We start from the raw sequence: 13,016 nt of genomic DNA, 5'->3' as shown, positions 1-13,016 counted from the left end.
AAAGGATGAAAATAGTGTGTGTTTTTTCAGGCACTGGATTTATGCCAGAAGAATGTATAATTCAAGTAAGTTGGATGAAAATGATAAGAATTAGTTTTTGAAACACCTGTTAGCTCTCTAGTTAATCATATATTCTCCATAATAACATCCTTCTGGGTTCCTGAAGGCATAATTAACCATATATACATACGTTAAAAGTACAGCATGTTTTGATAGAGGTCTTCATTGTGAATGGACAGACACAATCACATAATTAATATATTTGTGACCTCCCAAAGATGCTATAGTTAGATTTCAATGTACATGCATATATGTACATTTTATATATATACATCATATATATTATATATAATGTAATAAGAAGAGCATATACTCCTTATGAAACTTCAACTATAAATTATAGTATCTAGTACACCCATTAGACATAATATTTTATTTGTGTGCATATGCATGTCTGTGTGGTGGTACATGTGAATATAAGGGCTGATTCCCACAGAGGCGAGCATTGTAAGATACTCCTGGAGCTGAACTTACTAGTGGTTTGTGAGCCGCCTGATAGTGAGTGCTGGAAACCAAATTCATGGCCTCTGCAAGGACATAGTCACTGAGCCATCTCCTGCCCCAGTAATAGCATTTAAAGGCTGATATGTTGGTAAAAATCTCTTGCCTTTTGCCGTTTGTCTGCACACCTGAAGACAATCAGTCACAGTCATGAATTTCTAGAATCAGAATTATAAAGTCCAGTAGGAATAAGAAATGTTTAGTAAAAACTGGACTCTAAAGAGACTTTATTACTATAAACAAAAATAAGTCCATGTCCTTTCCATGAAATGTTATAAAACATATATTAAAATACAATGAGCCTCTTTGGATATTAGTATCATTAACTTTTGTGGAATTTTGCAAACCTTTCCCATATTTAATCTTGCAAATCCCTGTGGCAGTTAAGGTTCCCACCACTGCTTCCTCTTTGTTTCTTCTGTGCAAGTATAATCTAGCTGAGTTACAGAGTATTAAAAACATACTTCCTGATGATGAATCTCTAAATTCTTACAAAGTTTATCTCCAATTTTCTGGATTTTGAGTATATTATTCATGTTAGGTAACATTTACAGAACTAAAGATCACTTTACTAATTGGTGCCATTTGCGAAAATAAACAGGAAAAAATATGTACAGGTTTCAGAACTGTTTTGTGCATATTATGACTACCTTGGAAGATGGGCTGTTTGTCCTGTGTTTTCTCGCACAGAGTGTTCTAGGACAAGCCTGTTTGCCCACTGAATTATGCATTTCTGCCTTCCGTTATTTTGTTCTAAATTAATATCTTCTTTCAGGGACATGGAATCTTATAACGGTGAGCCACTCATTTCTATTGCCAGTCATTACTGTGCCTATCATTAATGAAGCACATCACAGAAGAGCCAGAGATGGAATCTGCCAAAACAAGCCTAAGTCTTCACAGTTGTCAGGGAGTTAATTACTACACACAGAGAGGAGACTAGTCACATTCCTGAGCCACTCCAGAGGAGTCCTTTTACCATATTGCTTCTAGAGAACTGTTCTAACTAATGACAGCATTTCAACTGAAATTTCTGCCATCTAAAACCCTGAAGACATTAAAATAAAGCTGCCTACACTCTAGCTTAGGCCACTTTTACTGTTTCTACCCATGAAGGTCTCTGTTCTCTTCAATAGCCCAAGAAGGTTCCCTTTATTTCTTTACTCTATTTTTCCCACCTTATTTTTATTTGTTCACTCACTTGCCCTCCTCCCAATCACTCCCTCCAACAATCCTTCCTTCTTCTCCCCACTTCTTCTCTGAGAGGGTGGAGATCCCCAGGGTATCGCCCTACCCTGACACATCAAATCTCTGCTGGGCTAGACCCATCCTCTCCTACTAAGGCAAGGCAAGGTAGCCCAGCTACAAGAATATATTCCAAGGACAAGCAACGGCTTTTGTGATAGCCCCTGTTCCAGCTGTTTGGGACCCACATGAAGACCAAGCTACACATCTGTGTGTCAGGGGTGAGGTTGGGGGTGGGGTTAGTGGGGGAAGACCTAAGTCCAGCGTACCTATGCTCTTTGGTTGATAGTTGAGGTTAGTTGACTTTGTTGGTCTTCCTGTGGAGTTCTTATCTCTTTGGGGGCCTGCAATCCTTCCACCAACTCTTCCATAAGAGTCCCCAAGTTCTATCCACTGTTTGACTGTGTCCCTATGAGTCTGGGTAGAGCCTCTCAGAGGATAGCCATGCTAGATTCTGTTATGCAAGCATAACAGAGTATCATTAATAGTGTCAGTGCTTGTCATGGGATGGGAAGGGTAATGGAGTGTGGTCAGGATGGGAAGGTACAGGAGAATGGCCAGATGACCATGAGAATGAATGGAAATCTTCAACTGACAGAGGTGGGGAGGTGGGAAGATCTAGAGGACATGATAGAGAACTGAGACAAGGGAGGCACTCAAGAATAAATGTGGAGTGACCTTTAACTGTGGCTCATAGCAGTCACCAGAAAGAAGTTACCGCCTGTAGCCAGACAGGAACCCCATAGGAGCAATAGGGACACCAAACTAACTACAAAACTTTCAGCCCAAAACTTATCCTGTCTACAGGAAATTCGGGGGCAGAGGATGGAGCAGAGACTGGGGAATTGTCAACCAGTAAGGCCCAACTTGAGACCCATTCCCACTCTCTCTTTTTTTTTAATTTTTTTTATTACATATTTTCCTCAATTACATTTCCAATGCTTTCCCAAAAGCCTCCCACACACACCCCCCCTACTCACACATTCCCATTTTTTGGCCCTGGCGTTCCCCTGTACTGGGGCATATAAAGTTTGCCTGTCCAGTGGGCCTCTCTTTCCAGTGATGGCCGACTAGGCCATCTTTTGATACACAGCTAGAGTCAAGAGCTCCAGGGTACTGGTTAGTTCATAATGTTGCACCTACAGGGTTGCAGATCTCTTTAGCTCCTTGGTCGCTGCTCTGTGATCAGGGCAAAGGCAACTCTCCATTTAATGAGGGATTACTGCCATCTTGTGGCTGTCATGGTGGAAGGCATCTATCCCTAAAGCACCATGGAAGAAGAGAAAGAAAAAAAAAATAAACAACCAATTTGTGTTAGATTTCATCATTCATTCTGTAACTCCAAGTTTTTAAGAAGGACCATAGTCCACATTATCTTAGTGACAGTACTGGGTTGATACCATAACATTTAAGAAGATGAACGCTGCTCTACACTTTCATTAAAATGAAGTTGTAAGATAAAATGTCAACATAAATGTAGTATTAGTCCAAGATATAACTTCGAGTCTACAAAAGATAGACGATTAATAAAATAAGTGGAGATACTAAGAGAATCTCAGCTGCCCATTCTCACTTCAGCCATGTGCTTTCCTCGTCTGCAATGTTAAGAATTGGCAGAGCGTCATTAGCTCCTTAGGTTCAGATATTTCTAACTCTGAGGTGATATATTTGCCACTCATCTCAACAGCCCATGTCAGCACCGGAAATTGGCCAAGACCCACTAATAACCAGAAACAGATTCTGAGGGAACACTTCTCTCAGATCTGTGAGGCACATGTTGTCTTCAATATTCTTTCCTTCGACATGTGACAAACTTGCAAATTCTGCATTTTTACGACTCAGATGGCTGGCTCGGCAAGTGAACGGTGGGGAGTGTATACAATAAACACATGTAGGAGCAGTTTTCTCTGATCTCTAAAGCAAAAACATTATTCCGTTTCTCTGTCAAGATGTGTGAGATGCCACTTGAAGCATAAATTCGCTTTTTGACCAGAAGCTTCAGGGACGAATTATCTGTATGGTTTTGATTGAGAAAGGCAGCGTTCTAAAACACCAATGACTTAAATAACCAGAGATACCAAGAGAACATTTTCTCCCCATATGACATCTTGCTCTGAAATATAAAATCTTAAATGCTAAGTAGAGAACACTCCACCTGGTGGTAGAAGAAAAGGGGTAACAGCTTTCTCAAAAAACCCTCAGGAGGAAAAGATGGAGCGAATTGCAGAACACTCAAGGCAACAAGAGTTAGAGAGTGAGATACTCCCATACACCACTGTGGTTGGCAAGCATCTTTAAAGCAAAATCCAGACAGAATCTGCCTCTCCATAAATCTTTCCACCCCTTTCCATTACTAGTTAGGTATTGTTGGCTCTAAGCCATCTGATTTTACTCTGATTTATTAACTGCTATGCATTATATATGAGATTCGGGTTTGCTGGAGAGTTACCCTTATGGTCATTGTTGCATACAAATCAGCTACTGTTAGAAACGTTTTATGCTGCTGGCACTTCTGTGAGGTGATGGTCTAATGTGTAACTGGGAAAGAAAGCCTTCCTGTTATATTTTCCCACAAATGTTCCTAGAACACACAGTGCAGGCTAAGAACAATGGTCCTTTGTTCTGGTGTAAAATGGAGAAAAAAGTACGCAGAACAATAGATGGGGAGAAAGCAAAACCTGTTGTCTCAATCAGGGCATTGGTATTCTCGAAATCATAGCTACCACCTTGAGCCTTTTTCTCTGGTGATACCAATTGAAGCTTGAAAAAGCGCTAATGCAAGCAAGACCACTTACTCTTAAATGCCGACAACCTGGTAGCTCAGGGGTCGAAGCAGCTCTGCCTCTGAACGGAAAAAAAAGTGTTCCACCCTCTGGCTTTCTGCATTGAGATATTTGATTAACTAAGCAATTTAACTCCAATCTCTCGCCCAGCTCTCAGTACAGTGAGGCTTCCCTTTAGAACTTAGCTTTCAGGAGTGTTTGCCCTAACCCAGTGGTCCTCAACCTTCCTAATGCTATACCCCTTTAATACAAATCTTTATGTTGTGCTGACCCCCAACCATAAAATTATCTTTGCTGCTACTTATAACTGTAACTTCACTACTTTTATGAATCATAATGTAATATTTTTTTTTTGAGATAGAGGGTTGCCAAACATGATTGCGACCCACAGGTTGGGAACTGTTGCCCAAAGCTGATTTTATATATACGTGTGTGTGTGTGTGTGTGTGTGTGTGTGTGTGTGTGTGTGTGTGTGTGTGTGAGTTTATCAAAGGCTTTGGGTTACTTGTGACCAACAGAGTTGACACTAACTTACATCTTTCACGGAAGGGAAAAGCAAGTACCTGGTCGTATTACCTTTTTAAAGGGGAAGCTATTCTTCGCTTCCTTTGAGACAACATCTTACTCCATCCATGCACTGCAGCCCATGTCACTGTGGCAAATTACTAAGTGTTAATTAACACCATTATATTCATAAAAAGTGAATCCAATATTTTGTCTTCTTAGTTTCAGTAAGACTGCCCCAGGTGTACTAAAATCACATCAACTGAGACTTTTGTAAAACAGTTTTAGAATCTAACATATGGATATATGGACCTATAAATAATCTTTTGAGTTTGAATCATCCATGGATGCATTTCCTAAATTTTTGAATGATTGTATTTTCTCTTAATTAATCAAGTATTAATGATTACCTATATAGTCAGCTGCTTAGAAAGCTTTCATTTGTATTTGGTATTAAGACCATTTACTGGACATCTTTTATATAATACTCATAACCTCCAAGCATAACAGAGATGGAGGGATTGTTTGTTGAAAAAGAGATAATGAATCTCTTTAAGCTTCTGGTTTCTACAGAGGTGTTCAATATCGAATGAGTTCTGCCCCCAAGACACCTTGAACTTTGAAGATGACAGCCACAAAGATCTGGGAGAGTAAGCTGTCTTCAAGAATAGTAACTTTGAAAGTGATTAATAATGGGTTGTGCTAAATAAGACATCTGTATTCTGAGATGACATCAGCCCACTGACAGCCTCATGTCTTTTCCAGTTTCCAAAACAATGGCTCAAGAAACACATAGATACAGGTGTGTGATCTTGCATCATAATCTATGCTCAGTCTCCCACTAAGAGAAAGTATTGTTTACCTTTACCGAAAGAATATCATTCAGAAACAGTACTGATCACCCATGGGACTATTGAGGTGCTATTGTCATGCTTTGCCTTCCTTTGTGAAAATCAAAAGAAAGTAAATGAACCTAAAGGAAATGTGTTACCTGTTTCTAAAAGGTCTTCAACCAACGAATTGAAAGATCTCAGGAACCTACCTAAGCAATCACTTCCATGTGGTCCAAGTGTATTTTAGTATCTTTTTTAAAAGAGTCAGTATGTAGTTCCTGTTATCAAGGTGATAAAAAATGTTTTCAAATGAACTGTGTCATCAGAGACTAACGCACTCACACACGATGCTTACTCCAGTTTTCCTTCTCCCACTGACCCTGTTTAGACTGATAACCATCACTGAGCCTTGACAATCTAGACCCTCAGGTCTGTGAGCCAACTCTAATTAAGGTAAGTGGCACCTCTTCTGAGGACAGCTGCTACTGAAAGTCTCAAGTATCCATGACAAAGTATAATATTTCAGGTTCCAGAAAGATAATTAATATTGAGGGTTTTTCTTCCAAAAGTGCAATTACGAATTGAGATATTGTTTTCAGAACCTTCAAATAAGAAAACTTCAGCCCAAGCCTCACTGTTCTCCAGTTCCTTAAATGCTTTGACTCTACAGGCTTAATAATTAAACCTCCCCCTCGACAGTCAGGCAGCAAAACATTATTATAGGATCGAGCTTGGCAAGAAATCTAAGAGTTATTTCCTCTTGAGTAGGAAGTGGCTTAAACTTCCATCCATTCTTTTTCAGTGCACCACACACTTCCTCTAAAATGGTGTCTCCACAAACTGAAAGTAAGTGAATGGTTTTCCAGCCAATTTGTCTGATGTGCACAACTCAAGTGTGCATATGTTATATCAATGCAGATATGGGAGCTGGGAGCAGGAGTCTTTTCTATTATTGACAAGTGGCCTACCCTCTAATCTTCAGAAAGCTCATCTGCAAACTGACATAAGGCTCACAGGATTGTACAGACCTTCTACTCTGACAAAGCTAGCTTATGCATGTGCTTAATGTGAATAAGGGTAAGATGGACATACATGACCAGTGTGTCAGCATCATCATCAGAAATTATTTTCATATCCTTAGCACTGAGCTTGTTAGAATTTCAAATGAAATTGCTTGTTGAGATATAAATAACAAATAATGTTTATTATGTATATTTATAAACAAATAAAGAAATTTGCTTTACTTTATTTTTACATTTTCATACTAGCACGTATTTACTAGTTTAGCCCAATCTGAATGATTTATCCTACTTTCTGATAATAAGGTTTGTAGAAAACCATATTTAAATGGCCTATTTAGATAAAAGTAAATTAGGGTTTCTATTGAATAGTTCAAGCACACTTCACTCAGCCATGGTAAACTTATGAAAAAGCTGTGCATAAGTCTATCGGTGCAGTTCACATCCAGTCAAAAGTTTCAACAGAATACAGGCTCTGAATGGTACACAGAAGGATAGGTATTTTTAAATAGTTGTGGGGAGAGTAACTCAGCAAGTCTTTAAAATTTTATGGCCACATTTGACCTTTCTTGCTTTATAGAAATGGCCAGCTTTAACTTACACAGATGTGTCTCCTGAGCTGTGCTTCGGCAGTAGGAACTGGGAGTCACCTGGCCCTGCTACAGAGCATAACTCAATTTAATGCATCTCATATATGACACGCTATATTACAATGCAGCTTCTCCATATTCAAAAACAATCGCCAGGATAAAGCTTTGTCACATTTTTGCATTACTTATAGTCACATTAAATCCAGAAAAGCACAGAGAGAGAAATCCAAGGCAGGCAGAAGGTAGAGACAGTTTTAATGTGATTATATTGGCATCTGATATGATGGTGCTTTGGACCACATTGACATAAGTGAGGCTTCTAGGTAGCAACTGTTCAATAGCATCCGTTGGACTTCTCCAATAGACCACTTAACTATCTCAGCTTTTCCAGTGATCATCTCATTTATCTAGGATTATTGCACTGAATTTACTGTTTGGTTTTCTTCCAGAACTGAAATGTCAAGTCCAGTGTCATGTATGCAGTAGCTTTGTGCCGTGAGAGCTTCACAGATCCCCCAAAGCTGCTAGCAGTTGATCTTTGGATAGAGCTAGAAATAAATAAATCCTCTTTAGCAGATCAATATTCATCCCATTTAATGCTTGATGTGAAACTTGTGGATTTGGGGTGGTAATGCTGATGTACAGCTAATCGTTGAAAATGGGCATCAGGGTTTTTATAGCATGGCAGCATATTGTCAGGCAGGAAGAGAAGAAGCAGAGAGCACAGCCTGGAAGAGAGTATGGTAAGTGTGTATAAATAAGCTGCACATTTGGAAATCACATGGCCTATTTCGTTATGCATGCTAGAAAATAATAATAGGGGGAACTAAAGGTCCACTCCACAAGAGGAATACCTGTGGCTTGATTTACCATCCTGTGGGGCTGCAGACATAGATGAAGTATCTCACCCCACTGGACAATCTAATATCAAGTAAACTGTTATCAAGATATTGCTTTTATACACAGAAACTCCTTCTAAAAAATGAATAAATAAAAAGGGGTCCCAAAGAATGGAATGCAAATCTATATCCTGAACAATTCATTTGAACTCACAAGAAGGAAAAAAATGCTTGTTGTGAAGTGAGATTTAAAATAGTTAGGTCCAGTAGGGAAGGGGTCTTTTCCAGTCCATGGTGAGAGCTATGAATCAGGCTTAGCTCAGACAGCAAGGGTTAAGCTTGCCCCTTTGGAATGAACAATTTTATTTTTTACTGCAGATGTGTGGTAATTCACTGTCAGGGGTGTTGGGAAAACTAGTCGAGGCTGAACATTCTTTATATGCAATAGCTGTCGGCCCAACCACATAAGCTGTAAGGCAGACTTCTGTGGTCATCAATGCTAAACATATTTTCAGCCAGATCTCTTGATTATTAGTTTCATACAGCGTGAGTAGAATGTGCACATGATCTCTGTGTGAAAGCTTTCACAATGTTCTTACCGAGTCAGGCTACCCCAGACTACATTTTAGTGAGCATTGAAATGTATTTGTTAAAGCATGAGAAATACGCCTTTCTGTAGTGGCTTGAAACTAGAGAACGGGTGTTGATTGGTTTTTCCCTGGACAAGCCATATTCTTTCTGAAAGAATGGCTTTTCACTGAAGTTCTCTGAGAAATGAAACATTATAATCTTTGCACGGCGGGGGATATCATTAAGCTTAAACAACAAGCGACAACATCTGCTGGCTCCAGAGATCCAGTGGACTGTGCACAAGTGTCAGTTTCCCTTCTGCAAGATCTAAACTTTGCCACTGATAAATGATATTTTTCCCCCAGTTAGGGATTTGTAAGTCACCAGTTCTTAGGCTGGCAAATGCAGGCGGGATGAAAGCGCAGGTCATGGTCACAGGATAATGTTTGTCGGATGAGGAGTAAATCAGTAAACAGGGGGGGAAAGGTATGTTTATGCTTGAGGCCATGAGTTGGGAAAGAATACTGTACAAGGCTGAGGATGACAACTGGGGAAACGTGTGGCCGTGTATGTGCAAGCCATGCCTGTGAGTTCATGCACGCACAGGTGAAAATGCATTGGGCCAACCTGGACATGAGAAGAGGTGTGTATGGCCTATGAATATGTAAACATTCAGACACACTGTATCTGCATTCTTCTATTTATGCCTGTCATGAGCGCATATATACAAATGAGCTATCTTAGCATAATCTACACCTTGTAAAACAAGGCTATTTATAAAGGCTATTCCTTAAAAATGAAAACTTTAGTTATGTAAATTTACTAGTAATTATTATATCCCAAAGACTGGTCACATATATACACAAAATGCATTCTCTTTCTTATATCTTTAAGTGTTGAAGTTAGTATCAGGGAGAATAAACAGTGGTTTTTCTTCACTGGGGACCTGTGGCTAAAGAATGAAGGCTGCTTGACTTATTGTGAGCATGCTTACTGAGATCTGCTGGGACACAGAAGTAAGGAACTTTGAGTATTTTTACAATCCAGAATTTAAATGTTTTTTAAGTCTGGTCATTGAATCTTAAGAAATGATAAAGAATACCTTTGGAGTTTAGCCTAGTAATTGACATTTGGGGTCCCTAGAAAAGTAGCTTTTAAAATGTGCATTTCTTTTTAATTCCCACATTAGCTACGATCTCTCACCTGAGTTCCAAAAAGTCCCTAAACAAGGATAGAACAAATGACCTCATAGCCCTTCAGGTAGCATGCAGCACTTCTTGCAGCAGAGAAATAAACAAAAAGATTGTGAAAGAAAGTCAAAGCAAATTTTACTATGTTAACCACTTTGTGTGTGCTGCTAACCTGAAATTAAGAAACATGCAATGCATATGGCCAGACATTCATAAATTTTCTTATTTATTCATTTCTTAAAATTTATTTATTGAGCAATGTTTGTGTGCTAGGCTAAGTTATGGTGATTTATCCACAGGGTATCATAACACAGAGTAGGTATTCTGTGCAGATGCTCGACAGGCACATGGATGTATAGAGATTCGGTGGAGAGTATAAGAAGTCCTGAGATTCTAGATAGGCTCAGAAGCATAAAGCTATGCCAGCACGCACAGATCAAACCTACATCTGAGCATCAAAATCATGTTCTCCTATGACAAGCAAAAGCACCCAGACAAAACTTTTGTAAGGTAACATTTCCTAAGGTAGAAAAGTAACATTTCACTTTCTATTAGGTAGAAGTGATCTTGGACTAGCTACATGTGAGTGTAGTAGAAAATTTAAAGGAAATTTTGTAATGTTTAAGGTCTTTGGAGAGGCATTATCTTAGAGAAAGGAAATAGAGAATTTGTATATCACAGAGCTGGAGAGATGACTCAGCAGTTACAAGCACTTGCTGCTATTACAGAAGACATGAGTTTTGTTCCCAGAACACACACTTGGCAGCTTACAAACATCCTATATGTTTATCTGATTCCAGGAGATCTAATGCTCTCGAGAGGCATATGCACTTGTAACACTTACACACACACACACACACACACACACACACACACACACACCACACACACACACACACACACACACACACACACACACACACACAAACAGAAATACTTGATACTTTAAAAAATAATCATTAAATACATGCATATAACATGTATTTCTTTTCTTCAAAATATGCTTGTCTATTATAGCACCAAAAGTCTTGTGCAGCAGAAACATATGCATTCTGGCCACAGGCAGGCTAAGCTTCAAGCCTAGTGTGATATTATGAGGAAACACTGATACTGATGTAGGATTTAGACTCACAGAATGATGAAGCCATGTCATCCTTGGGTGGTGTTTGCTTCAATTTTCTGGAACTTCTAATCACACCTAGAGTGTAACCATGGTAGTCTAAGTGGTAACCAGGAGCCATGGCAGTTAGACCATGAACACATGTCTACCTATTCTGCTGTGAAGTGGCTTCCATTGGATAAAAATGTCCACAAGAGAGACAAGGGCACACATGTGAGTCCCATAAGATGACACCCATCAGTTCATTCCCTCTGTGCAAATACTCTGTGATCCTTTTAACTAAAATCGGCCAGAAGAAGAAATATTTAAATATGGGGGGTTTACGACTTTCCCTCACTTCCACTAATCCCTGTTAAAATATTGTAAATAGCTCAGAGCTTAGAGTTGCGAAACAGAGACCTAAGAAGACTTAACCGAAAATCTTTTGTAAAAGATTCAACTAAAACCTTACAACAGATAGCTAAACCAATCCACTTTGATCCATGAAAATTATCTATAGTCTTTATCCCTCTTATCTTTAAAAAATGAAGAGCGATCACTCATATGTAAAGCAGATAATTTTATAAGAGTTTTACTAAAACAAAATGTCTTTTGAGATTTTAAAATGTTTCTATCAGTAATTCTGAATGAGGGCAATTTTGATTTGTTCGGCTTCTCCAGACCCGCAGAGCCTCCCATTGCTCCTGGGTGTGGGCACTGCCTGACGAGTTTCCTGGGAGAAAGTCCTGTGCTCCCTTCTCATAAAGAGATGGATGGATGGGTTTTGTAGGCAAATAATGATGTGGAGTTCAAAGCACTGACGGAAAATTTAGGCATTCCTAAAAAAAATAGTGCAATAATATTTGTTGATTTTTGAATTTTGTTTTTGCTCTGTCTTCAGATGGTGAGTTGAGACAAGAATCCTGGCCAGGAACACTCAGCTAGATCTGCAGGCATTACTTATCGTGAGGAGGATGCAGGCGAAGCTGGAATCAGCTTTTATTTTGTTTTGATTATGGTTGTTCTAAAGAAACATTTCACACATATATAAACATAATAAATCATTCTTTTCACAAAATATCCTCCCCCAAATCATTCAGAACTAACTGGAATTGAATTGTGTCAATGTTTTTATGCCTTTATGCCAATGCTTCATTGAGATCTAAGTAGTTTTATTTTGAGTAAAATGTGATGGGGGACAGGGGAGGTGGTCTATTAGGCAAAATCATTGCTCTGCAAGCATTAGACTTTATTTTCAGATTCCCAGAAGCCACATAAGGCTGAGGGTAACCCTAAGAAAGGAAAACTGAAAAGGGTTGGAGAGGGGTGTATCCAGGAGCATCTGAACAGCCAGTCCAGCAAATCCAGTGTGTGTGTGTGTGTGTGTGTGTGTGTGTGTGTGTGTGTGTGTGTGTGTGTGTGTGTAAAGACACACAGACAGACAGACAGACACAGACAGAGACAGAAAAAGAGACAGAGACAGAGACAGAGAGAGGGAGGGAAGGAAAAAGTGAGGGAGAGAGAGACTCTGTCTCAGAATATAAGGTTGAGAGTGAAAGATGCCCAATGTCTGGCCCCTGTGTTTCCGTGCACAAAGAGTGCACTTTACACAGATAATACACAAAAACTCACTGTGAGGTGTAGCATAATATTAAATAAACTGTTCCTGTCTTGTTTGAACTCTGTGTATTTCTTTTGTGTGGCCTCTTTTTGCTTGTAGAGAAAAGCACATGGTGAGATAGGAGTTTGAAGTCCGCTGTTACCGCCAATTTTAGCTATGGTA

Source organism: Mus musculus, chromosome 3, assembly GCF_000001635.26.
Source record: "Mus musculus strain C57BL/6J chromosome 3, GRCm38.p6 C57BL/6J".
In the NCBI taxonomy this organism is placed as follows: domain Eukaryota; kingdom Metazoa; phylum Chordata; class Mammalia; order Rodentia; family Muridae; genus Mus; species Mus musculus.
Note: the sequence above shows the minus strand (reverse complement) of the source record.